Raw genomic sequence first — 26,911 nt, 5'->3', positions numbered from 1 at the left:
ACTTAAGTATACTATCATATCATCAGCAAATAGTGATAGTTTGACTTCTTCCTTTCCAATTCGTATCCAAATCAAGGTCTTTCAAGTCCGAGACACTTGCTTTCTCCTGTCTCTTGATATCTGTCTTATTTTAGAGTCCATGTGTTGATCCTAGAATCAAATGAAATTGATATTACTCTGTAATGAACTTCCTTCTCAATGATGACCAAAGCCCTAAAAGTTATCCAAGTGGCTGTTATAATAAATGGTCTGAGCATCATAAAAGGCATACATGTAGATAGACAGGACCAGCCTTGAATTGCCTGGAGAGGTAATAAACTTCAAAATTATCAGCTTAAAGGAAGTAGAGAGCTCATAGTGCAGACCAGTAGCTAAGCAAGCTATTAGACTGGCAGACAACAAGAGAAGTACAAACACAGGTAATTCCCTCCAACATCTTAATTACTTCTCAGACTTAATTTAAAATAATATGTCTGTGCCTTCATGTCAATTTACATCAAGGAAATCAAATGGCACTCAACTGATCATGATCAATCCCTTAGGAAAGAATGAAGAGGAAGAGGCAGATGAATAGATGGGGTAGAAAGGGAAAGAAATATTCCAAAGGCTAGCATTTAAAGTCTTTGATCTAATATTTGACATTAAGGATGACAAATGCCCTTTCTAAAAGTCTGTTTCTCAAAATATAAGGTGGGGGCAAACACAGATATGGATATGGATAAGGATAGAGATAGAGATGGGGTAGAGATAGTGATAGGGGTAGGGATAATGATAGGGAGGGAGAGAGATACAGCTAGAGATTAGCTACAAACAAACAGATATAGAGATAGAGATGTATGTTTATATATAATTAGCTTTAATACATGTTTATATAGACAATTTATTGAGAGTAAAGCTGTGGTGCCATAAATCCTATTCAAAGGGATTTTGAGGGATGATGCAAAGGACTTTTTGGTTCACATGGGACATTATAGAAAAATACACTGCATGTAGATTTCTAAAAGGCTGAATAATTTAATAAATAGAAGTTAAATTTAGAATCAAGAATTCTGGAGTAAGAGCCTTGGTCTCTCTTGACTCAACAATGCCTTTGCCTAACATGCCATTTCTGATGTCTAGGCACTTCTATCTACAAGGATCCTATTTACAGACTGCCCATGTGTTCTGCCCAAAGAGCTCAGGGGTTGTTTTAATTTAAAAGAGGCCCAGGAGACACTGACAGGGTGTCTGCAGGTGGTATCTAGGTACTCAGGCACTGAGTCTGACCATAAGGTCCTGCTTAGAAAGGCCAGCCTTCACATGCCCTGATGGTCACCCAAATGATCATCAACCTTTTTTCTGAGACATGAAGTATACTAAGGAGAGAGAGAGAGAGAGAGAGACAGAGAGAGAGAGAGAGAGAGAGAGAGGAAGAGAGAGAGAGAGAGAGAAACAGAGAGAGAGAGGAGCCCATCAATGAGGCCTGCCGAGGTGTCATCTAGGAAAGATGACAAAAACACTGTCCCTTGGATTATTTACAGAAAAATTCATAGTGAGCCAGTTTAGTTAGTGTTGAATATCAATTGGAATCTCATAGGGAATATGCTTCCAAGTACACAAGTATACTTGTGAGGTTAACTATGGTTGGGCGATCCACACTAAAAGTGAGGGCACCATTCCCTAGGCCTGCATCTGGACTACATAAAAAGGAGGAAGCTAGCTGAGCACCAGCATTCACTGCCTCCTACATCCTGACTATGAACACAATATGACCACCTGCCTGAATTCTCTAGCTGTCATGTTATCTCCACTATGACAGACTGGATTCTAGAACTGTGGGTCAAAATAAGCCCTTCTGTCTTTAAATTGCTTTTGTCAGGGTATTTTGTCACAGAACCAGAAAAGCAACTAAGACGGCAAGTGTTCCGTATTTCTTTTGCTCAACCAAACTCCATCTGCGGGCCTCCTCTGTCTGCCAAATGGTTAAAAATCTCAAGCTGTCTTTGCTATATTCAGAGCTGAGCCCAGTTCCACAATGAAGCTTGTCTCTTCTACTACAAGAGCTCAAATAACATCTGTCTTGTCTGTTTAATAAGTGTCAAGTAATGGATTTCTCTTAGATATAGGCAGACACACAGCTAACAGTATCGTAGGGCATAGTGGCACTTATTTCCATTCCTTAGGCTTCTAATTAAAATCATAATGGTGTCAGTATCTAACATTCACTCCATGTTTGCCTGAGGCAGACAGGAGCTAAGACCTTTGGTAGCTGTGATGGTATGCACTATCCTCCGAGAGTTGCAACCAGAGACAGGTATGAACACCACAGTCTGGACATCTCTGTTCAGTTCAATAGTCCTTCGTGGACAAGCTTCTCATTGACCTGCTGAGACCTTCTCAGAGCATCAGAGCAAACTCAGGCCTTGAGCATTTCCTACCCATCCTTCTACATGTTCCAGATGTCCCTCACTGTCTGAAGTGTTGCTAGTGACTGCTGTGCTCTCTTTCCTCGGAGACTTTCATAGGTATTGCCCACAACGAATTTCTTCCATATCTAATTCTATATTACCATCTCCTTCCTGCTGGGCTGACAGAGAGATGAAATTTCATTTAATTTTCATAGAAATGTTGTAAATTAGCTACTCGTATTAAACCCATTTTATAGAAAAAGAATCTGAAATGCAGAGATTAGGAAATTGAGTCACAATTAGATGGCAAGCTAGGGATACAATCCCATATGTGGCTTGCTATTATGAGGTCATTAGCATCTAGCCAGTCCTAGAACAGTATGAGGTAAAGGATACCATCAATTGTTCCACGTAGACACATAGTTCCCCATTAACACTCTCTGAAAAAGCTAGTATGCTTACAAATGAGGTCAATGTACTACTACATAAGGAAAGACCTGTTTTGTAAAGAGGTTTAATAAAGAAGGTAGCTCAAGGAAGCTGAACAGCCCAGAAAGGCAGTTCTGACATGACTTACTATGTGTATAATCTTAGGCAAATCACTTGGCTGCCCTCTGTTCTTCATTTTGCAAAATACTGTTAGCAGTACTGTGTATTCAATAGCACTGTTTGTGGTAACTGTCTTTAGGGTTTCTATTGCTGTGATAAAACACCATGACCAAAAGCAACATGGGGAGAAAAGGGTTTATTTATTTCACTTACACTTTCAAACCATGGCTCATCATTGAAGGAAGTCAGGGTAGGAAATCAAGGAAGGGACCTGGAGGCAAGAACTGATGCAGAAGCCATGGAGCAATGCTGTTTACTAACTTGCCCCTCGTGGCTTCCTCTGCCTGTCTTTATATTGCATCCAAGATCACCTGCCAATGGGTAAGATCACTCACTGTGGACTTGGCCATCCCACATTAATCATCAGTCAAGAAAATGCACCACAGGCTTGCCTACAGGCCAATATGATGGGAGAATTTTCTCAACTGAGATCCCTCCTTCCAAAATGACTATGTCTTGTATCAAGGTGACATAAAATCAGCCAGCACAGTGACTAAAGGACTTCACACATAACATTGCACTTAGAATACTGCTTGGCTCCCACCAAGTGTGGTACCAAAATTATTTATTACTTGTTGCTGTTTAAAAACCCTTAGTGTTTATCCTAATTAAACCCAAGATCTTAGCATGACTCTTTCCCAGGTCATGACTCCAACTCTCTCTGCTCTCTACTGAGGGTTCTATTACCACCTCTTTAGATTGAGAGGACCCACTGAGAGTTTATCCAAACAGAACCCAATCTCTCTGTTCTAGCACCACCTCTTTAAATTGAGCTGACCCACTGAGAGTTTATGCAAATAGAACCCTGTGAGACAGAGCTTTGGATCTAAGCCCTGAAGCTTCTGTATTGCTCAGGGAACCAGAAGAAGACAGATGGCGCAGGCAGTTAGCATAGCAAGACCATTTACAAAGCTGTAGGCAGAGTATAGGAAAATCATGGAGCAAGTGCAGTTTTCTAAGGCTGGTAATAGTGGGGTTCCTGACATCTCTAGGTCCAAAGGGAGTGGTTGCCAGGACACAGAGCACATGAAAGCATCAGAAAGCAGATATCTATTTCTCTATGGCTTTATGTACTGGCTGGTTTTGTGTCAACTTGACACAAGCTGGAGTTATCACAGAGAAGGGAGCTTCAGTTGAGGAAATGCCTCCATGAGATCCAACTGTAAGGTATTTTCTCAATTAGTGATCAAGGGGGGAGGGCCCCTTGTGGGTGGTATCATCTCTGGGCTGGGAGTCTTGGATTCTATAAGAAAGCAAGCTGAGCAAGCCAGTAAGTAACATCCCTCCATGGCTTTTGCATCAGCTCCTGCTTCCTGACCTGCTTGAGTTCCAGTCCTGACTTCCTTTGGTGATGAACAGCAATGTGGAAGTATAAGCTGAATAAACCCTTTCCTCCTCAACTTGTTTCTTGGTCATGATGCTTGTGCAGGAATAGAAACACTGACTAAGACATTCAGAATCCAGAGGATAGAGCGTCTGTGCTCTCTCAGCATCAACTGCCTCTCAAGGAACAAAACAGGATGGACAATGGTAAAACTCAGCTATAAGGATCCAGGTTGTTACTCATTGTCTCAGTCCATGTGTAGCACACTGATGTAGCACAATACAATAGCTAGGGATGCCAATATAGAAAGCCTTGATTTCACAGGATTCTGAAGGTTAGAAATCTAATGTTGAAGGGATAGAGCAGAAGTAGAGGGAAGAGAAGAGAGAGATCTTTAGTTCATAGTTTACTTAAGTTCCTTATAAGTACACTAAAATGTCATACAGCCTCTACCAATGGGACAGAACTAACTCCCAATGACTCCATCTTAAAATCCAACTGTAGATGAATGTTTCATGCAAGTTTGTATGTATGCAGGTGTGCTCACCATGAAGACACATGCAGAGGCCCAAGTCTATCATCCATGATGCCTTCCTCAATAGATTCCCCGCATTGATTTTGAGACAGGGTCTGTGGTGGTTTGAATATGCTGGGTGCAGGGGGTGGTACTATTAGGAGGTATGACCTTGTTGAAATAAGTGTGGTCTTGCTGGAAGTCTGTCACTGTCAGGGTGGGCTTTGAGACCCTCCTCCTAGTTGCCTGAACGGTCTGACACTGGCTTCCTTTCAATGAGGATGCAGAACTCTCAGCTCCACCAGCATAATTCTTGCTGCCTGAACACTGCCATGCAGGAGCCTTAACCATCATGGACTGAACCTCTGAATCTGTAAGCCAGTCTCAATTAAATGTTGTCCTTTATAAGAGGTGCTTTGGTCATGGTGCCTCTTCCCAGCAATGAAAACTGTAACTATGACAGGGTCTCTCACTGAACCTAGAGCTTGTTATTTTGGCTAGCCTAGCTAACCGGTGAGGCATAAGATCAGCTTGTCCCTGCCTCCCCAGGGCTGCTGCCCTCAGCTTTAATGTGGCTACTGGGCATCCAAACTCCAGTGCCCATGCTCTCACAGATAGTGCCTTACCCACTGAGCCACCTCCTCAGCCCATGTAACATCTTGGCGTATATGGTTTTGGTTCCATCTTCTGCTCTGGGATTTCCATGCCCCCCCCCATCTGGTTTATCTCTTAGTGTTGATCTTGATCCGTTGGCCTGACTAGAAACGGGGCCTTCTGTACTTGGTAATGTCATTTTCTGGGCTCTTTCTAATCCATCCTTTAAACTTCACCTTTGTTGCGCTGAGCACTCAAGGCAGCCCATAACCCACACAGTCTGGGTTGCTCTTATTTGTAGCTGCCTGGTGTTAGCCTACAATAGTTGTTCTCAATCTTCTTAATGCTGCAAGTCTTTAATACAGTTCTTCATGTTGTGGTGAGCGTCAACCATAAAATCATTTCATTGCTACTTCATAAAACTCTAATTTTGTTACTGTTATGAATTATAATATAAATATTTTTGGAGACAGAGGCTTGTCAAAGAGCTCTCAACCCACTAGTTGAGATCCAGTGGTCTGTAGCCATAGTGTTTCTCTTCTTCCATGTGCTCCTCAGTCAGTTCACTTGGCATTAGATACTGACTTCCCACGTGGCTGCTGGGGTCCTGGGGTCCTCAGCTTTTATGCCCTCTGCTATCTTCAAAGGAAGCTGCCTATAACCTTGGCCTTTCTTACATCTAGAACTGATGGTGTAGCCTCAAAATCCAGAAACACTTTGTTTTGCAAGTTACCCTGAGTATACTAACAAAGACCTTCTCCCTGATCTCACTGGATCTTTAAAATAATGTGTGGAGATGTTATTTTTGCTCCAGTTTTGTGACTCTCTGTAGAGAGAGGTGATTGGCCAAATAACATACAGCTGGTAACTGTGGCAACTGGGCATCTAGCTACCTTTTTATGTAGATTATCGCACCAAAATTGAAGTTCCATGACAACAGGGAGTTTTGTTCATTATATTTTCTTTATATATATAAAAAAAGCATCTGTCATAATCAAGATAGAAGAGCATGAGAGCAAGAGGTGTTGGTAAGCGGAGGAAGGAAGCATAGAGGGCAAAAGGTCACGTGTGACCGTAAAGTAGGACATTGACAGTGGAGAGGCATTCGGGGGGCGGGGAGAGAGGAGGGCAAGAAATGGCAGAAAGAGAATCAATAAAACGAATGTGTGCTTGAGAAAAACTGCAATGAGCCCTCGCTCTTTGTAAGTTAATAAACATTTTAAAACAAAATAAATTTTAAGGAAAGTACACGTCAAAGCAGAAGCTGAGAGCCATTTCAACTTTGTCTCAATCCCACAAAGGAGGGGCTGCTGTTGTCCTAATTCTAGGGATGATAAAGCTTAGGAGGTTGAGAATTCAGGCAACTAAGAACTATCCTCCCCCATCCTCTGTGCCCTGTTGTGAGTCTGTGCTCACAACCTAAAACAGCACGGGTCAGCAGACCCTGAGCTAGCCTGTAAACTGATGATTTAGAAGTTGAGGGAGGGTTCTTCCTCCCATCTATAGCCCGGTAAAGATGGCACTCCTGAGGGCTCTGTGCTACCTCCTTCGGGGTCTTGGTACTGAGGCCCCGGGTCTGGGATCCACCTGCCAAGTCAGCCAGCAGAGGTGCTCAACAACGTTAGCTAGATGTAGAAAGGACAGAGCAGCTTTCTGGAGCTGTCATGTACTCCTCCAAGGATACAGCCCCCTGGAAACCTCCTCTTTGGAATGATGTGGACATTTTCAAGGAAAAGTGGTGACTAACATGACCCTGAACTTTGGGCCTCAGCACCCAGCAGCCCATGGAGTCTTGAGACTAGTGCTAGAGTTGAGCGGAGAGATGGTGTGGAAATGTGACCCTCACATTGTGTTCCTGCACCAAGGCACTAAGAAGCTCACTGAGTACAAGATCTATCTACAGACCCTTCCGTACTTTGGCTGGTTGGGCTATGTGTCCATGATGTGTAATGAACAGGCCTATTCGGTAGCTCGGGAGAAGTTGTTAAACATTCAACCTCCTCCCCAGGCACACTGGATCCAAGTGCTCTTTAGAGAGATCACACAGATTTTAAACCATTTCATGGCTGTCATCACACATACCCTGGACATTGGTAACATGACTCCTTTCTTCTGGATCTTTGAAGAATGACAGAAGATGTTCTGGTTCTATGAGCGGGTGTCTGGAGCCCGAAGGCATGCTGCTTATATCCGACCAGGAGGACTGCACCAGGACCTACCTCTTGGGCTTATGATGACATTTATGACTTTCCCAAAACCTTCTCTCTTCAGATTGATGAGGTGGAGGAGATGCTGACCAACAATAGAATCTGTCCAAATAGGACAGTCAATGTTGGGGTTGTATCGGCAGAAGACACACTTAACTATGGATTCAGTAGGGTGATGTTCCAAGGCTCAGGCATCCAGTGGGACTTGCAGAAGACCCAGCCCTGATGTTTTCAACCAGGTAAAGTTTGATGTTCCTGTTGGCTCTCAAGGGGACTGCTACAATAGATACCTGTGTCTCATGGAGAAGATGTGCCAGTGCCTTCAAATCATTGAAAGGTGAATCACTGAACAAGATGCCTCCAGGGGAGATCAAGGTGTCCCCACCTAAATGAGCAGAAATGAAGACTTTCATGGAGTCACTAAGTCATCACTTTAAGCTGTATACTGAGGGCTACCAAGTTCCTCCAGGAACAACATATACTGCCATTGAAGCTCCTAAGGGAGAGTTTGGGGTATACTTGGTGTCTGATGGCAGCAGCAGGCCTTATAAGATCAAGGCTCCTGGTTTTGCCCACCTGGATGGTTTGGACAAGATGTCTAAGGGACACATGTCGGCAGATGTCATAGCCATCATAGGTACCCAGGATATTGTGTTTGGTGAAACAGACTGATGAGCAAAAGCACAGCTTTCGAGCTCCCTTGCTTGCCTCTCAGCTGCTTCTTCGAGGCCTGTGCCTGGTGAGGAATGAGGCTGTGTGTGTCTCTGCATGTATAAACACACATACATGTAATTGCTGACTTAGCTGTACAGGCTTTCTGTTGGCTCTCAAGGGGACTGCTACAATAGATACCTGTGTCTCATGGAGAAGATGCGCCAGTGCCTTCAAATCATTGAAAGGTGAATCACTGAACAAGATGCCTCCAGGGGAGATCAAGGTTGATAATGCCAAAGTGTCCCCTTTTCTGTAATAGAAAAGGAGAAATTATATTAAATTAGCCACCTTTTGGCTTCTAAAAAAAAAATAAGAAGATGAGGGCGAATTTGTAGAAATGCTTATATCAATCTGACATTACTGTCAGATTTCCCAGTATATGACCATTGGCTTTGTAAAGGATACAGACTAATTAGGGTTTTCTGGTGCACAGAGAACTGGGTTGCCAGGGATGCAAAGCATGTGCTGTCACCCATCTCTGGTTAGTTAGAAAGATGTAAGGAATCAAGGAGTCACTAGAACAACATGGCACCACTCCGTCTTCCTAACTTGCTTGTTGTTGTTGGTGGTGTCATTTAGTTTGGTTTTGTTTATTTTAATTTGGTTTTGTTTTGTTTGTTTTGTTTGTTTATTTGGCTGGTTAGTTTGGCTTGCTTATTTGAGACAAGGTTTCTCTGCATAGCTCTGGCTATCCTGGAACTCACTTTATAAACCAAGCTGGCCTCAAACTCAGAGGTTTACCTGCATCTGCCTCACAAGTGCTGGTATTAAAGATACATACCACCACACTGGCTCATCTTCATGTTAACACTGCGGTTCCCAACAAGAACAGGACAAGTGTGAGCTTCCATTTTTTGTCCCTCTTTGCATTCATACAGGTCTATAGAGCAGCCCCCCTATGTTTGGCAGTGGATCCAGGGTTCAAGATGAATACAGTCAACTGTTAAAGGTATGTACACATAATTCTGCATCTGGTATGCTCATGGAAAAGTCCCATGGATAGAGAGTGAGCTGATGAAGGAACTGGAGCTGTTCTTGCAGACTTGAAATTCCTTTCCCATCATGAGGATAGGGCAGCAGCCCTGAGAGAAAGACACCAAAGGGATAGGACATGAGCTATGACACAAGGTAAACCATTCTCAATTAAATCATGAAACATCATGGTGACCACTTATAGTATTTGTACCTGCAATGCTAAGATTAGGGGACTCCATGACATTGTTCACATGTATCTGAGACCATGATTACATGGATGTCTACATGGACAGTCCTTGGAAAAGAAAAGGACTAATCAGGCCAAAGACAACAATTGATCAAGGCATTGAATCATCATACAATGCCAAGGTTTGGAATCAGCAGAGGCTGAATTCACTCAAAAGGTAGCTGTGTGCTGGTCCTATGGCCCATTATAAGAACTCACCTTCTCTAATAGTGAGATTCTGTCCCTCTAAAATGACACAAATTCTCACTCTCTAGTGTCTTCGTAGGAACTGATGCTACAAATTCAGTTGAGGAACTTGGCTACAGTGTTCAGTAAACTGTTGCCCTTGCTGCTTTTCCATTGCTGTTAGGAATACTTTACTGTCATTAGGAGTACTAGGTAGAAGCATGGACAGGAAGGCCTGAAGCTTCATGCGTAGCTTTGTTAAGTATGACAGACCAACTTTGAAACTTGGCTCGGCTGCTCACTGGCACATAGCAGGTGTTATGCAAATGTTTATTCAAAATTAAATAGTGGGCTTGATCTAAACAAGGAATGAGTATCTGAGATCATTTTACAGGGATATATTTTGAGTGAGGTAGTGTGAAGAGCATTGGAGACACATGGTGAATAGGGCAGAGAAGAGATTCTGACTTGATCTGTCTGCAGCTAAAGAGGGACTGAGACATAAGCAGGCAAAGCTTGTGTTCAGTAGTTACGATGACAAAGAGAAATGCACCTTTCAAAAGCCACAGACACCATCAGAGGACCACTGCATGGTCCTAGCTCTCACTGCGCTCATTACATTGCCTGTTGTGTTTGCTCAGCTGGAGTGGAACCTCATGAGACTAGAATGTTCTGTTGAATCCAATCTTCCACTATCTCCCCAGGGCCTCAAACTGGCATCTCCTTTGCTCTTAATAAATAAGTAAGTGAGTGAATGAACATTCGATGTTTCCTTGGAAGAGTTTTCCAACCTGGAGTTGTAGAGTAACATCAGCTAGTATATATTGATCATTTTGGTGGTTGTAAGCACTGGTCTCCAAACTATCTGAGTGTGATGTTATTTTAATCATCATCATAATCTAAACCAGTGAGCTAATTCATCAAAAAAATTGTGGTTAGAAACACATATGATCCACCCTAAATAGATATTGGGTAGAGAAGGCTATGTCTGCCCCCAGAGCATTTCTACCTGCCTCTGTAGTAGTCTTGTCCTTGTTTACTCTCCTTCAAAGGTTTGATTCACTCTTAGGAAATTCAGTATGACCACCGCTGCCAAGAAGCCTTCCACTCTTGCTGAATAACCCCAATACTTGGGAGACTAAGACCGGAGAATCCAGAGGAGAAGGTCAGCTTGAGCTACATAACAAGACCCTATCTCAATAAACAAAATTATTAGGAGGAAAAGTGTCTAAACACTAGTCTCTTTCAGACCAGGGAAAGAATTCAGAATAAGTCAAAGCTTGAGAAGAAAGGACTTGGCCCTCTCTGGACATCTGGGCAGGGGAAAGGCATCAGGTGGGAAGGAGTACAGATGGCACCAGGGATGCTGTGCTGCTCCTCAGATGAAAACTGGGATAGGGAAAGGAATTGGGTGTTGGTGATTAGCAGAGAAAGCTTGAATAAAGACTTCCCTAAGCCTACAGGCAAGAGCCCCAGCCCGGTGAGTCCCTTGCCTCGGCCTGATGAGACCTTGCGATAAGACCACACAACTGTGAACTTAATGTGTACTCATGAACAGGTACTGTTTTAAGGTGCCAAGTTTGGGATGCTGTATTGCCTAACCAAGAGGCAGAAACACATTCCTCTCCCCCAGCAACCCTGCACATACATCTTCCGTGCAGGGATACTTTTCTGTATCCCTCTCCTGACCACCAGCTCCACAGAGTCAGGGACTGTGGTTAGTATCTCTTCATCTGCCCCAGGATGCAAGCTAACAGAAAGTCCCAGTAAATATTTGCTCTAGAGCCTATTGGAACTTAGGCCAAGTTAAAGGAATTAACTGAACATACATAGGAAAAAAAAAACCATTCCAAGAACTGCCTGACCTAATGCTAGGCTGTGTGGTCAAGGCAAACCTGCCCCAGGCAATGAATGAATATGCAAATGAATATGGGGTGAAATCTTCATAAAGCTAGTAGCTGAGTAGTAGCATAGGCAACTAAACACTTCTTCACTTCCACATTTTGTCCTTCTTGAGATGAGTGGAGTGTATCATCTTGCTCCCTCCCCATAGCTTAAAGATAATTGGTTGGTGGTCCTCTGAGCCACATGCACCAGCACAGGTTTCCATGGCTCCCAAACCTCCTTTGCTTTCAAATGTATTGCCTTACAATGATCTTCTCTCAAGTGATGAGAGAATTGTCCTACTAGGACCATGCTATTGCCGTGGAAAGATGCCAAACGTCTGTTGGCTGCACATCAGAAAGGGACAGAGATTTATAATGTGTGCTTGGATTAGCTAAAATTTCATTTTCTCTCTTTCGGGTCTTAAATTTTGAGATGAGTTAAGATATGGGTTCTCTAGTGAGGAATAAGAGCCTGAGACCATGAATCAGGTTGATGCTAGATGACAGGGATGGGAATAGAATGAGGACTCGAAAGTCAGGCCATCACTACAAGATTAGCTATCATCATCATCACCATCATCACTATTATTTGTACCTATGTTCCACTTTCTTCATCTGTAAATTTTCCAATTGGTATACACAACCTAGAATTTGAGATTCCACATGATTGAAGATGCCACTGAAGTCAGGAACATAGCCTGGGGCTGGGTCATAGTCTCTTGGGGTTATTTTACAAAGCTGACCATATTTCCTGACCAACTCCTTAGAGTAAGCCAGGCAGTAGATTTAAAGGAGGATCATCCAGAGTGCTCAGTCACAGCCAGAAGCAGCACATCTGTGGGTTGCTACTCAAGATGCAGCCTCAGCAAAGACACTAAAACTGATGTCTCAAGTTGCCATTCAGATCTTCCTGAGATGCGGAGGGTGATGAAGTACTGCTGTGTTGGAATCTGGCCATGAAATCCATGAAGAGATGTGTAACAGGGACAGTCAAACTGTGAACCTACACACTCACTCACTCCCTCTCTCTACTTCTCTGGGTAAAACTGTCTGTTTCTTTATCTTCTTTGTACACCAGGAGAAAGGCGTGTCTGCTTTTGAGTCTTCCATCTGACACTTTCAATCACCTCCTGAGTTTCTATTCTAACATTCTGCATGCCCGTCATAGTTTGTGTTCCCACCTGGCAAAGAAGCTAGATCCAGCTACACTCAGGTGACCCACCCTTCGCACAACCTTAGTAACACTTCTTCTCTCTATTTAGAACTGATTTAGGTTGCTTGGTGTAAGGAGCCTCTCAGTCACCACATTGTCTCCCTTGCCAGAGCCACTATTACCAATGAGGCAAATTCTCTACATTAAATTCTCTCTGGTTTGTATGCTGAGACTATACAAGGTTCTGGTTTCTACTCTAGCTGTACTGGCATGTCTTCCTTCCTTGTGGGGATTTGAATGAGCTATTTCCCACACTCTCGAGAATTTGACCATTTGGTCCCCAGTTGATGGTGCTGTTTCAGGAGGCTTAGGGGCGGGTGTGGTCTTGCAGAAAGAAGGATGTCACTGGAGGTGGGCTTTGAGAATTTAAAGACTCGTTCCATTTTGAGTTGGCTTTCTGATTCATGCTTCTGGTTCAAGACATGAGCTCTCAGCTTCCTGCTCTTAACATCATGTCTTTGCTTTAAATATCATGGATTCTAACCCTCTGGAACCACAAACCCAAATAACTTTTCCTTCTGGAAGTTGCCTAGGTCATGATGTTTCATCACAGCAAAAGAAAAGTAGCTAATATATCCCCCCTCTCACAACGGCAATGCACTGCTGAGTTATCTTATGGAGATCACTGCCTATTGTCACTGTTTGATGGCAGATTAAAATTATAATCCCCCCAAAGATTTTTAGAGGAATTACATTTTTCCTCCCCAAATGTTCAAGTATGCCTCTTTGCCTGCTCTCCTTTTAGAAATCTGCATCTTATCTATAAATATATGTGTGTGTGTCTGTGTAATATATATGTGTGACATATATATGAATACATGTATACAAAATATATATATGTATATATACACATACATACATATACATATATATATATATGCACATACATACATACATATATTCCAGGTAATAGATGTTTGGGGTGTGTGTGTGTGTGTGTGTGTGTGTGTATGTGTGTCTGTGTCTGTGTATTCCAAGTAAAATCACCAGGAAGACACATGATAAAAGTTACTTTTCTGAGAAACAACACTGCTCTGTCTCCAGCAGCCACTCGCACACTCCACGTCTCCACCAACAGTACAGCATTATCTCTACTGTCCATTAAATGTGTGGCTTGCATTCTGGTGAGTAACTATGGTGATTTCAATAAGAGCCCCCCACAGGCTCATATGGTTAAATACTTGGCTCCCAGTCTGGGGAACTGCTTGGGAAACATTAGAAAGGGTGGCCTTGTTGGAGGAGGTGTGTTGCTGGGAATGGGCTTTCAAGTTTCAAAAGACTCATACCATTTTCAGTGTGCCTCTCTGCCTGTTGTCTGTTGATGTTGAGGTGTGAGCCTTCGGAGGTTGGTCCAGACAACTCGTCTGCTCCTTGCTGTTGTTCAACCCTACAATGTAGGCTCTTATCCTTCTGAAGCTGTAAGCACAGCTAAACATTTTATTTAATAAGTTGTTTTGGTCATGATGTTTTATCACAGTAGTAGAAAAGTAACTAATACAGCCCCTGAGACCTTAGGGTAAGTATGACTCAGTCAGTCATCTCCAGAAGTTGACTGTCATAGTTTTACTGGAAATCCAAAACAATAAAATGCTTACTTATCCAAAATTTAAAGATTTCTCTCTGGCAGTGCCAGCATGGCACTCACCAGGATGATCTTTTACATTGCCTGCCAAGTAGCTCAGAGCTAAGCCCAATTATCAATCACATTAACCATATTATCCTATGTGGGTAACATTTTTGGCTCTGCCTTCACTCACAGATACTGTTTAATTGTATTTTAACATCCCTGTTTTATAAGTATCTTTGGTGATGGACCCCATCAAATGTTTTCATAAGTAGATTCTATGCCCATTATATATAACACATAATTCTCTCTATAGGGGCCTTTCGTTTCCAGGTATATGTTAGAAATTCAGTAAAGAACTGAGTTAGTGCCAAAATCAAATGGTAATGTAGATCATAATACATAATCTTACGCAATTGCCTATCCCTTCCAAAAAATTGCTTGTACCAACAACCTTTGGCCTCAGTTCGGTGAGTTTTCTCCCATCATAGTAAAATAAAAGCCTTGTTTCTTGGTACCACTTAAGCCATCTCGATTGCCTCTCAGGAAGACTAATTGTCTCACTTTGCCCAACAGAGTACTCAGCAATTGAACCCCCGTGAGGCCATCCCCAGGAGAGTGAGTGTGATTTGAATCACCCTCATCAGGCTTGGGAAAGCATCCACTTTCTGGCCTCTTAATATTCAATCCAGGGGGAAGAAAACTCAATTCAAAGGGTTTTATTTTTCTTACCAAGCTTCTCTGTTCCAAGACACCTGCCTCTTAGTTGATCACTTCTAAATATGAAAACGAAACAACTTAGAGTCCCGTGAAGAAAAGGCATGTGGCCGACCGTTGGGTGCCTGTGCATGCTGGGGCCTCTGGCAGAATTCAGCTGCTTTAGCCTGAGCCTCATTAGAAAAACACTCTTCCATATCGTCACCGCGGAAAGAGAGACTGGGAACAGCTGGAATAATCAGAGTGGGAGGCAAGCACGGCGGCTGGCAGCACAGACATCACCTTTCTTCTGTGCTGGGACCACCACAGATGTCGTGATTAGCCTGGCCTCACTCCTCCTGAGCCCCGACAAAACCTCCATATCATTCTCTACCTGCATGCCAGGTAGCCATCTCCAGTGGGACTGGCATGCAAAAACTAGCGACACATGGTCTTCTTCCAGTTTCAACACTTGAGGAGAAAGCCTGGGCCTCTGGGGTAACCTCAAACAACAGGGCAGACTGGAAACTTTGCACTTCAACCAGAACTCCTGCTTGCCCGAGGCTATTTATCCCATGGGGGGCTGCATGCTCTTGGGATGTTATCAAGCTGTAAAATCAGAGCTAGTGTATCTTCAGATGTTATTTTTCTGCCCTCATTTTTTTTAGCTGCTGAGACTACCAATCAGTTACCAATCCTGACTGACTTTGGAAGACTAAGCCAGGGCTCCTTCATCTTAAAGAATATCTATCTACCTTTCATATCTCCATGAGATGATGAGACTGACATTTATGGAAATTAGCACAGTATAGGAATGAGCACCATAATCTCTGGAGCCAGAAATATACTAAGTATACTAAGCTATGATGTGCCAACTTCTACTCATGAGATGAGAAAAATCTCATAAATTCTTAGGCCCTCAGAGTTGTCTGACGATGGTGATGATGACAATGACAATGACATCATATTGACTTCATAGGAACCTTCTAAAAATTAAACTGATGTTGTGTGTTAAGGGCTTATCACAATCATGTGGAAAGTGCTTCATGATACTAGCCGCTCTGATTAGTCTGATACCTGGCTTCCAGCAAATGTGTGCCAAATTCTAGTTTCCCCTTGGTTCAACTTCTTTTTAATATCCTCTGATCATTTACTCTTAGAATCAAAGTGAAGGATGATGTTCTGTTGATCTAAAGGAAATAATGGGCCTGATGTCAGAGCAATGGCTCCCAGAGGTTCAACAGCACGGCCTCGGTGGCTCCTGTGGAAGATGGCTGGCCTGTGACTAAGGGAATCTGCTCCCTCAGGAGTCTCCAGGAGACAATGTATTCAGTCTAATTACCTGCTTCTCCCCAATCACATAGCATTATCCACCCCATCACCATACTGCTGAAAAAAGCCCCAAATGCTAATTAGTCCTTAAATTATCATTGATTTGATTTGATGTTGAATAAGCTTTGCCATTTATATTTAGGCAAGAGCTTCAGATTGGCGATGCTCTCTCTGAGATTGGGTTTTTAAATAACTCCGTGAGGCCTGTCTTGCTTGCTCAGTGTGTTTATGTCAAGAAATCAGTCCTTCTGCTCTCCACGGCTGCAGATGAATACTGGGCTGATTGGGTGCGAGGGAGGCATCCTCCCCTTGGCTACAGTGCATAATGCTGGAGACCCGGTGTGCAGACATCTCCACCTTGCAGGAGACAGGGGATAAGGGAGATAGACTCGAGTCCTGACCATTTGAGCAGGAAGGAATGGCGTTTGCAGGCAAGGTTCAGCAGATGTGTAAGCCCTTACCACATCAGACCTGCTCTTCATTCACACTTCTGATAGTGAGTGACAGGAACATAGAGCTCTTCAGCTGCAGCACGGGCAGTTCCTGAAGAGTGAGAGAACATACAGGAATACCCAGGTCTTCTGGCCCTAAGCCCATGAAGGAATGCTTCACACATTTTACCCCACCTCTCCATCTCCTCTCATCCAGTCCCCTTCCTGAGGCCCACCTTCAAAGACCCTCAGTCCCTTAGTCCATTCTGCATACACTGATAACTCCCTGACAGAAAAAAAAAAAACAAAAAAACAAAAGCCAATAAAAAATTTAGAGAAATCCCACTGTGTCTTTGTTTTACAAAGCTAAATCATTTGCATGTTTGAAATTTTTCCCTTCGAACTATCCTCAAAGTGATCATTTTACTTAAGAAATAGTAAAGTGTGTCTCAAAAGCACAAGTATTGGGTAGCAATCTAAGAACTGACCATTACTAATCCAGCCTCTGTAGCCCCATGGATAACCTTGTTGAAACAACTTTCAAAATAGGTATCAAGGCACGCTTTCTCTAAAACTTAAGCTTGTTTCATTAATCCCTGGGCTGGACTTTGCTTTAGAAATCAATATGTACTTCATGAAATTTTACTTTCCTTTCTATGATAACAAATAGTGTATGAAAGAAAAAAGAATGAGAAGAAAAAAAAAGTAAAAAAAACAGAGGTGCTAAGAAGGCAAGCAAGCTAGAGGTGGAGCTAGGTGGTTGAGTGTTTACCCAGCATGCATGAAGCTCTAGCATTGATAGTCAACACACACATGGAGGAGACAGGAGGTGAGGATGGGAGGGAGGGAGAGGAGGAGGAAGAAGAGAGGGATAGAAAGGCGACTCTTAAGTTCCAGCACGGCCCAACCTCACCCCTGGCTCCAGACCCCATCATAATCTTCCTGACTCTATCAATGACAAGTATGTGAATGTGATAAAGTCTAATGGATCTAGGGGCAAACTCTACATCTAACTCTGACTCTATTTCTTCCTCGCTGACTGACCTTGGGTGCAATTCTTGCTCCATTCCCTCATCGGTTAAATGGGAATGGTAACAGTACTACTGCAGGGTAGACTGAAGATGGGTAGCAGATTAGAATTCTAGTAGACAGCTCACTGTGTCAGCTCATGTGGACCCCATGATGCATTCTCTAGACCAGCTTCAAGGGAATGCTTGTCACCATCTCTAGTTGTGCGTATCTTAAGAAATTACTTCCTTCCTGGGGCAGCACCTCTCCAGTGGCTGAGTGAGTCATATATGTGGGGGGTGTAATAGGGAGGTTAAGTGTGGTTGGGTAGGGGGTGTGGGTATATGTATACACACACACACACACACACATATATACAAGTGTGTGTGCCCAATAACAACTAGTGGCAAAACAAGGTCATGAATTTTAAAAAGAGGAAGGAGTAGTAGATGGGGGAATTTAGAATGAAGTAAGAGAAGGGAGAAAGGTTGTGATTATATTATAAGCTAAAGAAAAAAAAAGACTTAGCCATGTGGAGTCAGTGACATTTAGCGTTGTGGGAGATGCTTGCTCCAGGAATCTAACCACTTTAATCAGGGCATTAGCAGCCTTACAGTCTGATTTCTCTCTTTGCTAACCCTGCATATCACACTCCAACATGCTCCTTAAGGATCTGCTTCTGACAAAGCAGTGTGATCAGTTCTTTTTAAATTTTTTATTATGTTTCATTTATTTTGGCCATGTATTTATGCCATGGCATTTTGTGGAACTCAGAGGACAACTTCCAAAGTCAGGTCATACTTTCTACCATGCCGGTCCCAAGGATGAAGTCATCAGGTTTGGCAGCAAGTGTCCCTGCCCACTGAGCCATCTGTCTGACCCTACACAGATAACTTCTGCTCATATATCAGCGACTCGAGCAAATGTTCCTCTGAGAAACATCAACAATTAACTCTGGCATCTCCAGCTTAAAGAAATACATCATTTTTATGTGTTTTTCTTGTAATTGTTGTGTAATACCAATTAAGTACAGGAAGTTTAGAAATAAAGTCCAATAAAAGCATAAAGTGAAAATTTCTCATAATCTGGACACACCAGGATTGAGCACTACAAAGTTTCTGTGTATCTTTTAGTCTCTTTCCTTTGTATATGTATCAAGCTCGGTGTGTGTATTAAAAAAAAAGTGTGGTCTCATGCACATGTTACTTTTTGAACTTATTTTACAATGAACTGCAACATTTGTATTGTTTGGCTAGTCTTCAGTGCTATCATTTGAGGATACTAGTATTCAATTTTGTGCTAGTATCATAATTTATTTATTCTTGCTTGTATTTTATTCATATGTGTATTTCATTACCTAAGTAGTATCTGAAATGCAGTGTACATTCAGTAAATACTTATTGATCATATTTCTTCCATATTAAGAGAGGAGATTCAAATTCTTTGCCATCAATATATCTCCTCCAATATTAGCCTCGTTTCTTGTCTTTACTGCCAAACACAACATTCAGGCTCACGGGTTTTCAGAAGTACTGATTGCTATGTTGTCTGGCTCCTGCATCCACATCCTCTGCCCATTCTTAATTCTGAGAGTATCAGCACCCTCCTGCCAGACTAATGTGGTTTTGATCCCATCTTGCCTGATTACCTCAAAAAAATATGTGTCTGTGTGTGCGTGTGTTGGCATTGTCCCTCTTAAACTCCTCTGCATCTGGCCGTGGCCCCATCTCCACTTTGGGTCTCATGTCTCATCTTGCTGTTGAGCCCAGACCTCCTTCCTCTGTCTACCCTTGATATATTCTTTTATGTTCTCTCAGGGCTTATTTTTTATATGCCATTATACTTCAAAAAAAGGGCTTGTTTGCAAGAAGCAAAAATACAACCTAAGCAATCTTTGCCCAAAGAGGAAAAATTCATTATTCACAGGATCCAAGAACAGGGATGAACAATCAAGTGTTCTTATATTTATGGGTGCACTGTAGCTGTCTTCACACTCACCAGAAGAGGGCACCAAATCCCATTACAGATCGTTGTGAGCCACCATGTGGTTGCTGGGAATTGAACTCAGGACCTCTAGAAGAGCAGTCAGTGCTCTTAACCACTGAGCCATCTCTCCAGGCTCTTCAAGTGTTCTTAAAGCAGAAATGATCAGACACCAAGGGCAATCAGATGTGGGGCTTGGAAAGGACTTCTGGATGGGACACGTCATATCTTTATCATGGCATGTCTTTACATGCCACATCTTTATCTGACTCTTTTGATATATCAGTTTGATTGCCTCTCATCCAGATTTTCTTCATCCTCATCAGAAGACATATAGAAACATAGACTGCTGATTTCCCTCCTCCTACACTTTTCCTTTGCAAGAGAATTGAGACATTTTTCTAGTTTGAATTCTAAAAAAGAGAAAACCAGTGCTCTCATGGGTTAGACTTATATTAAATGCCCACTCATGGGTCAATCAACAATTATTAGACAACATCATTAGAGAAAATAGTGAGTCCTGGAAACCATAGAGTGCAGCCAAGCAACTGGGATGTACAGAATTCTAGAAATGTAATATAAAGTCTATTACCAGAAAAATGAGAAGGGTTGCTGTTAAATGAATAACACTCTGTCCACTAATGCCTAATGCCTCTATAGACAATATTAACTGAAGAATAATTTTGCAGAGTTCAGAAGATAAAAATAACAGATAGTAAAAACACTCCAATATGTGTATGTGTGTGTATGTGTGTGTGTGTGTGTGTGTGTGTGTTCTTTTATTCTAATTCCTGTTCACCAAGCCTAATTCAGCTTCCCAGGATGCAAAACAAAAAGATCTTCCAGACAGTATACAAAATATTTTGACTGCTGAAAACTGTGTAGTTCCTATTTTAAACGAATAATTTAACAGCTGGTTTTCACATCAGTCTTTTATGAAGTTGACCTAAGTTTCCCTTCCCAGTGTCTCAAAGTCTTCACTGCATTAATGCATAAAAGAGTACATGACTGAAGTCTTTCTGCGGTCACCCACTGCTCGTGGAGAGTAAATGATCTATTATTTGCCCAAATAAAGATGCACTCTGAGACATGGTGACTCTACCTATAAAGATGATGTGAATAAGTCTTTTAAATTTTTATTCCATGGACTCCATTGTTTGGAGTGTTTTCTCCCGTGAGAGACTGGAGATTGTTTTTTGAGTTAGTTCTCCTACTGTATGATTCAATTATATATTCCCACCCACTGTCATGTGATATGTCTATTCATCCTGAAGAAGGAATATGCATGCCTGACTTTTTGATTTTGAAGTTGGTCATGTGGCATGTTCTGGCCTATGAAATATTAGGAATATGTTTAATCAAGAATTCTGCATGGGGCTGTATAGTTTGACCTGATTCCCCTCATTGCTGCCTAAATACATATGCTAGAAGAGGCCTTCCTTCCATTTCGGTTGATGAATAAGAAGGTCAACAAGGTGAGTTGCACTCAGATGACCCCTGATAATCTATATCCCTTATGTAATAAGAGCAAGAAATAAGGATTTCTTGTCTTAGGTCTTTTTTATGTTATTTGTTATTACAATAAAACTAGCTAACATACTATCCAAATAGACTGTATTTTTGTCATACTTTATATATTTTTCCTTTTTCAAACTTTATAAATTGTCACAATTAACCATTTGCTAGCTGGCTCCTGGGTAAAATAGGTAATTCTTTGTGAAAGTGGGAGGTTCCTGGATGATGAAACCCACCAGAGACTTTGATGACCACCTTTGACAAGCCACACCTCTGAAGCTCAGCATCTTCCTCACCACAAGCCCCTGTGAAGTTGTAAAGATGAAGACCATAGCTATATGGGATGAAAGAAGATGATGTTTGGAGGATGTCAAACATAGCTGTTCATTACTGAGTGAATGTTCAGAGACAAAATCCGTGAACCAATGGTTAGATTATTATATAGTCTATTCATTTGGCTGTAATATTTATTGAGTGCTTGCTACATGGTAGCTCATATAGGAACTATAGCAATGAATTAAATGAATGAAATTTTCTGCCCTCCTGAACAGTAAGTGCTTATGAAACAGAGACAGAACAGGTAAATAGACAGACAAGTATATAATGTCAGCAGAGTTAATATTACAAAGAAAGGTAAGTCAGATATGTAAGGTACCAACACACTCGCTAAAGCATACACAATCGGTAAGTCTGCCCCTGGGAGGCATATTTCACCATCTATTTGATCAAAATGAGAATATTCACCATGAGAACATGCTAGAGAGGAGCATCTCAGGTAGAGAGCAGCATGGGCAGAGAAAGGACTTGAGTTGGTTGAGGAGAGGGAACAGTTGCTGACTTGGGGCAGTGAAGAGGATGAGAATAAGTGAGAGCAGAGATGGGAGCCAGACCTAAGGCACCTGATAGAATGTTACTCTAAAAGAGGGGTGGGCGTCTTGGAGGGATTGCCAGGCACTGGAATAGATATGAGCTAGAGATATTCTTGCTCGTGTATGAATTTCTTAAAGGAAGATCTAGAGAGCTCTAAGCAAGCAAGGGTGAATTTTGCCTTCAATTTGGCAAGCCTGCTCAGTGGAGGGTTTGCTGAGCATTTTCACATTGCAGTCTCTGAGAACAGGGTCCTTGGGTTGTGTTACAACATGAGTCCAGAGGCAAAAGACTGGAAGAAGGAAATAAACAAGAAAGCACTGGGCCAAGGAAGAGATTGACACTTGAGTTGTCTAGTGCTAGACAGTGACTGGTGTGAAATGGTTGGAATGGGGTTAGATCCTGACACTGAAGCCCTGGTTTGAACTGGAGCATGGATCAGAGGTTATAGAGCACTCCAATCCTCTCACCTCAACTACTGAATAAACATGGTGCTCCTTACTAATGCATTATACACTGGGCAAGGGCAGGTACATGGAACATTGTCAGAAGGGCGGGTGTCAAGAGTTTTGTTCTGCTCACAACACCTGTAAGATGCTTCACATCTAAGTAAACATAAATAATAGGCAGATGCTGATGAGTTTGAAGGTCAAAGAGAAGCTAGAATTGGAGAAATATATGTAGTTATTGGCATTCTGACATGTTTAAAGCCCCGAAAACAGATGACAAACTTACACCCAAGAGTGTAGAATGAAAGGAAAACCTCCCACAGTAACCAGCACAGGCACGGAGTCATAGCTCAAGAACTGGCTGTTGACCTGGATGTAAAAGCTTTGGGCCAGAATGAAAAGCAAAACAAACACAGGGCAGATATCCTCAAACTACAAACAGCCTCGGCGTTTAGACTTTAAGATATATATTAATATATATTATATATATGTATATATATATATTAACCATCACTCATATGCTACTGTAGTGTCTGAAGGTTATCTCCAAAGGACATCTTCAATGCTAAGAGAGCATTCCTCTCCAGTGCCTCTCTGAGCAACTATATCTTTTGTATCTCTGCAAGGTCAGTATTTTTAAATTTGTATTAATATTTATGCTAGTAGCAGTAGCTTACACTTATTGAGCACTTAACTGTTTCAAGAGCATTTCCAGTTTCTTCACAAGCAACACATAAGATGGATAGTTTGCAATGTGCAAGTCTATCCCAACTGTAAGTAATGGACAAAGAGATTGGCACTTACTGCTATCTAAATTCAAACTCTGTGAACTTTCAACACATCTTAGCTATGAGCGTTCAGTCCTTCAACAAAACATTGGGTCAGCTAGATGAACTACTCATTCTTTAATATTTCTGGACAATAACAACATCTGCCATTCATTGTTTGCATTGGCTAATGGAAGCATTCTAAGCAATTTTGATACATTAGCTCATTTGCTTCTCATTAGGACAGTATGAGGTAGGTGCTATTGTAATCACCATTTTACATATGGGGCCATTGAAACTCAGAGAGGTTAAATGACTCCTTCAAGGTCACCCAACTAATTTAGGAGCAAATCCAGACTACAAACCCGGATATGGCTCTCACACCCTAACACTTAATAAATGTAATGGCTAAAGCATGCATGTTAATAATATTCAGAACAATAAATAAAAGCTAAGAAAATATTTTACATTAGGCAGTTGGGGAAAAGAAAAAGGCATATTAGATACTTCCAAGGGTTTTTTTTTAAAATCAGAATAATGAAATTTATTTTGAGGCTTTTACCTCTTAGAAAGCCCAAATGATGTGACAAATTCACCTGTCCATGTTATCCAAGATGAATCAGCAGTAGGAGGATGCAGAGGGGAAGAATTTGTGTTCAGAAACTGACTCCACATCCCAGCTCCTCTCTCTCTGTCTCTCTGTTTCTCTGTCTCTCTGTCTCTCTGTCTCTCTCTGTGTCTCTCTCTCTGTGTCTCTCTCTGTGTCTCTGTCTCTGTCTCTGTCTCTGTCTCTGTCTCTCTCTCTCTCTCTCTCTCTCTCTCTCTCTCTCTCTCTCTCTCTTTCTCTCACACACACACATCTGTGATCTTGGATAAATCACTACACTTTGTTCTCTTGGCCTTGGTTCCTTTATTTCTAAAATCACAATATAATATCAGTCTGGGAGAGGATCAATTAATGAAATAAGTAAGTAGCACCCTGTAACAAGATACAGAGAAAATTCATTTTAATAGAGAGGACATTATAAAAACACTGTATTAGTTACTGCTCATATATGAAAACAGATACCTTTTCTGAATTTAAATGACGAAAATAGTAGAATACCCAGTAGATTATTTTTGGTTGTAGAAGCAAAGGATAGTGTTCAACAAATATCTACCTATAATCAATGTGTAGAGTTGCAGTCACAGAAAACAAGAGTGTTCTACAAGTCTGTTGAACAACCATGTGTCTTAGTTCATACTGCTGTGCACATCTAATATCACATATTCTCTCAGAAGTGGCTCTAGATTTAAATATACATACATGTGTGTATATTTATGTATATTACATATATTACATTAAAGCAGAAGAGAAACTTTGTGAGAGATAAGACCAACTAGAGGGTAGAAGAGAGACAGATGGAGAAGGACAGATGAGAGACAGATGGTGGACAACTATGGGCAAAGTAGAATGAGGTATATGTATGGAAATATTATAATAATATATTATTTTCTATGCCAAATAAAAAACATCAATAACAGAGAACCAAAGGCCAGATGCAGTGACCCATACTTCTGATTCAAGTACTCAGATGGCAAAGGCAGGAGAATCACCATGAATTTGGAGCTTCCCAGGGATACATAGGGTTTCAAGCCAAACCCTACTACATTTTGATGCCCTGTCTTAATAAACTGTTGTTTATATTGAACCAGGGTTGAGAGGTTGATTCAGACACTAAAGTTCCTGCTGCAGAAGCCTAAAAGCCTGAGTTAAGACTCCCTATAACCTATATAAAATCCAGGAGTGATGGCATGCTACAGTAACCTGATCTTAGTTGCTGTTCTGTTGCTATTAAGAAACCCCATGACCAAGGCAACTTATAAAAGAAAGCATTTAACTGGGGCTGGCTTACAGTTTCAGAGGGTTAGTCCCTTCTCATCATGGTGGGAAGCATGGCAACAAGCAGACATGGCACTGAAGCAGTGACTAGCTTACATCCTGATCCATAGGCAGCAGGCAGAGAGACAGACAGACAGAGACAGACACAGACACAGACACAGACACACAGACACAGACACAGAGACAGACACAGACACAGACACAGACACACAGACACAGACACAGAGACAGACACAGACACACAGACACAGGCACACAGAGACAGACACACAGACACAGAGACACAGAGAGACTGGGTGGGCTTTCAAAACCTCACTACTCAACCCCAGTGACACATCTCTTCCAACTCTCCTAATCCTTCTGAGAAAGTTCACCAACTGAGGTCAAGGCACTTAAATGTATGAACCTCTGGAGGCCATTCTCATTCAAACCACCACAAACCCAATACTGGGGTAGGATAGAAACTCATTGGCTCTGAAGCTCATTGGCTCATTGGCTTTGTATCCAGTGAGAGACCCAATTTCAAAAATAAAATAAAGATAATAGTGAAATCAATAAATGTTCAGGTAAATGACTAGAACCAGAAAACTGACTACTGTAACCCAGGCTCAGAAAGACAAATGCCATGTGTTCTTGCTCATCTGTGATTCCTGGTGCCAAATCTTCAAATCTGAGCATATAGTCTGGAGTAATCACAGAAAACAGGAAAGTAAGAAGAGACCACAGTTGGGGTAGGAGCCCTGAGCAATGCAAGTGATTTGAAGGGGAGAGCGTTGGAGCTTTAATGAGGGGATGGCAATGTAGGCCAACTCAAATGAAGGCTGGGAAAGGTGGAATAGCAACAGTAAGGATGTCTGGGAAAATAATAGCAATGATATTATTTATTCACCTAAAATTACATATGAACCTGTGTATATACATACATATATATAGTTTAAATAAAGTTATACCACTTGGGCTGACAATGCACACGCACCATGATCCATAAATGAGCTAGCAAAAACCCAAAAACCAGGCATGAGAAATCTCACTTAGGGTAATTACTCAGGGCAAGAGGCTTCCAACACAATATAGGCTATTGCTGTTGCCCTTTGCTGCCTCCTAGAAGTTGAAGGTAAGTCACTGTTGCTGAAGACACCAAGGACTTTAGACACAGGCTACTATGATGATCCCAACTAGATATGGCCTTCTCCCTGAACACTAGCTTTCCTCATACTGGAAGGTACTCAAGCTGTCAAGTGATGGAAGTAATCAATAGTCTTACTGTCTTAGTCAGGGTTTCTATTCCTGCACAAACATCATGACCAAGAAGCAAGTTGGGGAGGAAAGGGTTTATTCAGCTTACACTTCCACACTGCTGTTTATCACCAGAGGAAGTCAGGACTAGAACTCAAGCAGGTCAGGAAGCAGGAGCTGATGCAGAGGCCATGAGAGATGTTCTTTGTTGACTTGCTTCTCCTGGCTTGCTCAGCCTGCTCTCTTATAGAACCCAAGACTTCCAGCCCAGGGATGGCACCACCCACAAGGGGCCCTCCCTCCTTGATTACTAATTGAGAAAATGCCCCACAGCTGAATCTCATGG

The 26,911-nt window shown here is 42.0% G+C and overlaps 1 pseudogene across 1 annotated transcript; it reads left to right on the top strand.

The window, feature by feature from the left end:
- Positions 1–6,944: 6,944 nt before the first annotated feature.
- LOC116095739 lies at positions 6,945–8,307 on the top strand (annotated as a pseudogene). The gene has a single exon (XR_004120717.1). The product of XR_004120717.1 is annotated as an NADH dehydrogenase [ubiquinone] iron-sulfur protein 2, mitochondrial pseudogene (transcript).
- The last annotated feature ends 18,604 nt before the right edge of the window (positions 8,308–26,911 follow it).

This window comes from Mastomys coucha, unplaced genomic scaffold, assembly GCF_008632895.1.
Source record: "Mastomys coucha isolate ucsf_1 unplaced genomic scaffold, UCSF_Mcou_1 pScaffold18, whole genome shotgun sequence".
NCBI lineage: Eukaryota > Metazoa > Chordata > Mammalia > Rodentia > Muridae > Mastomys > Mastomys coucha.
The sequence above is the reverse complement of the archived record's forward strand: the minus strand, read 5'-3'. Positions and strand labels throughout refer to the sequence as shown.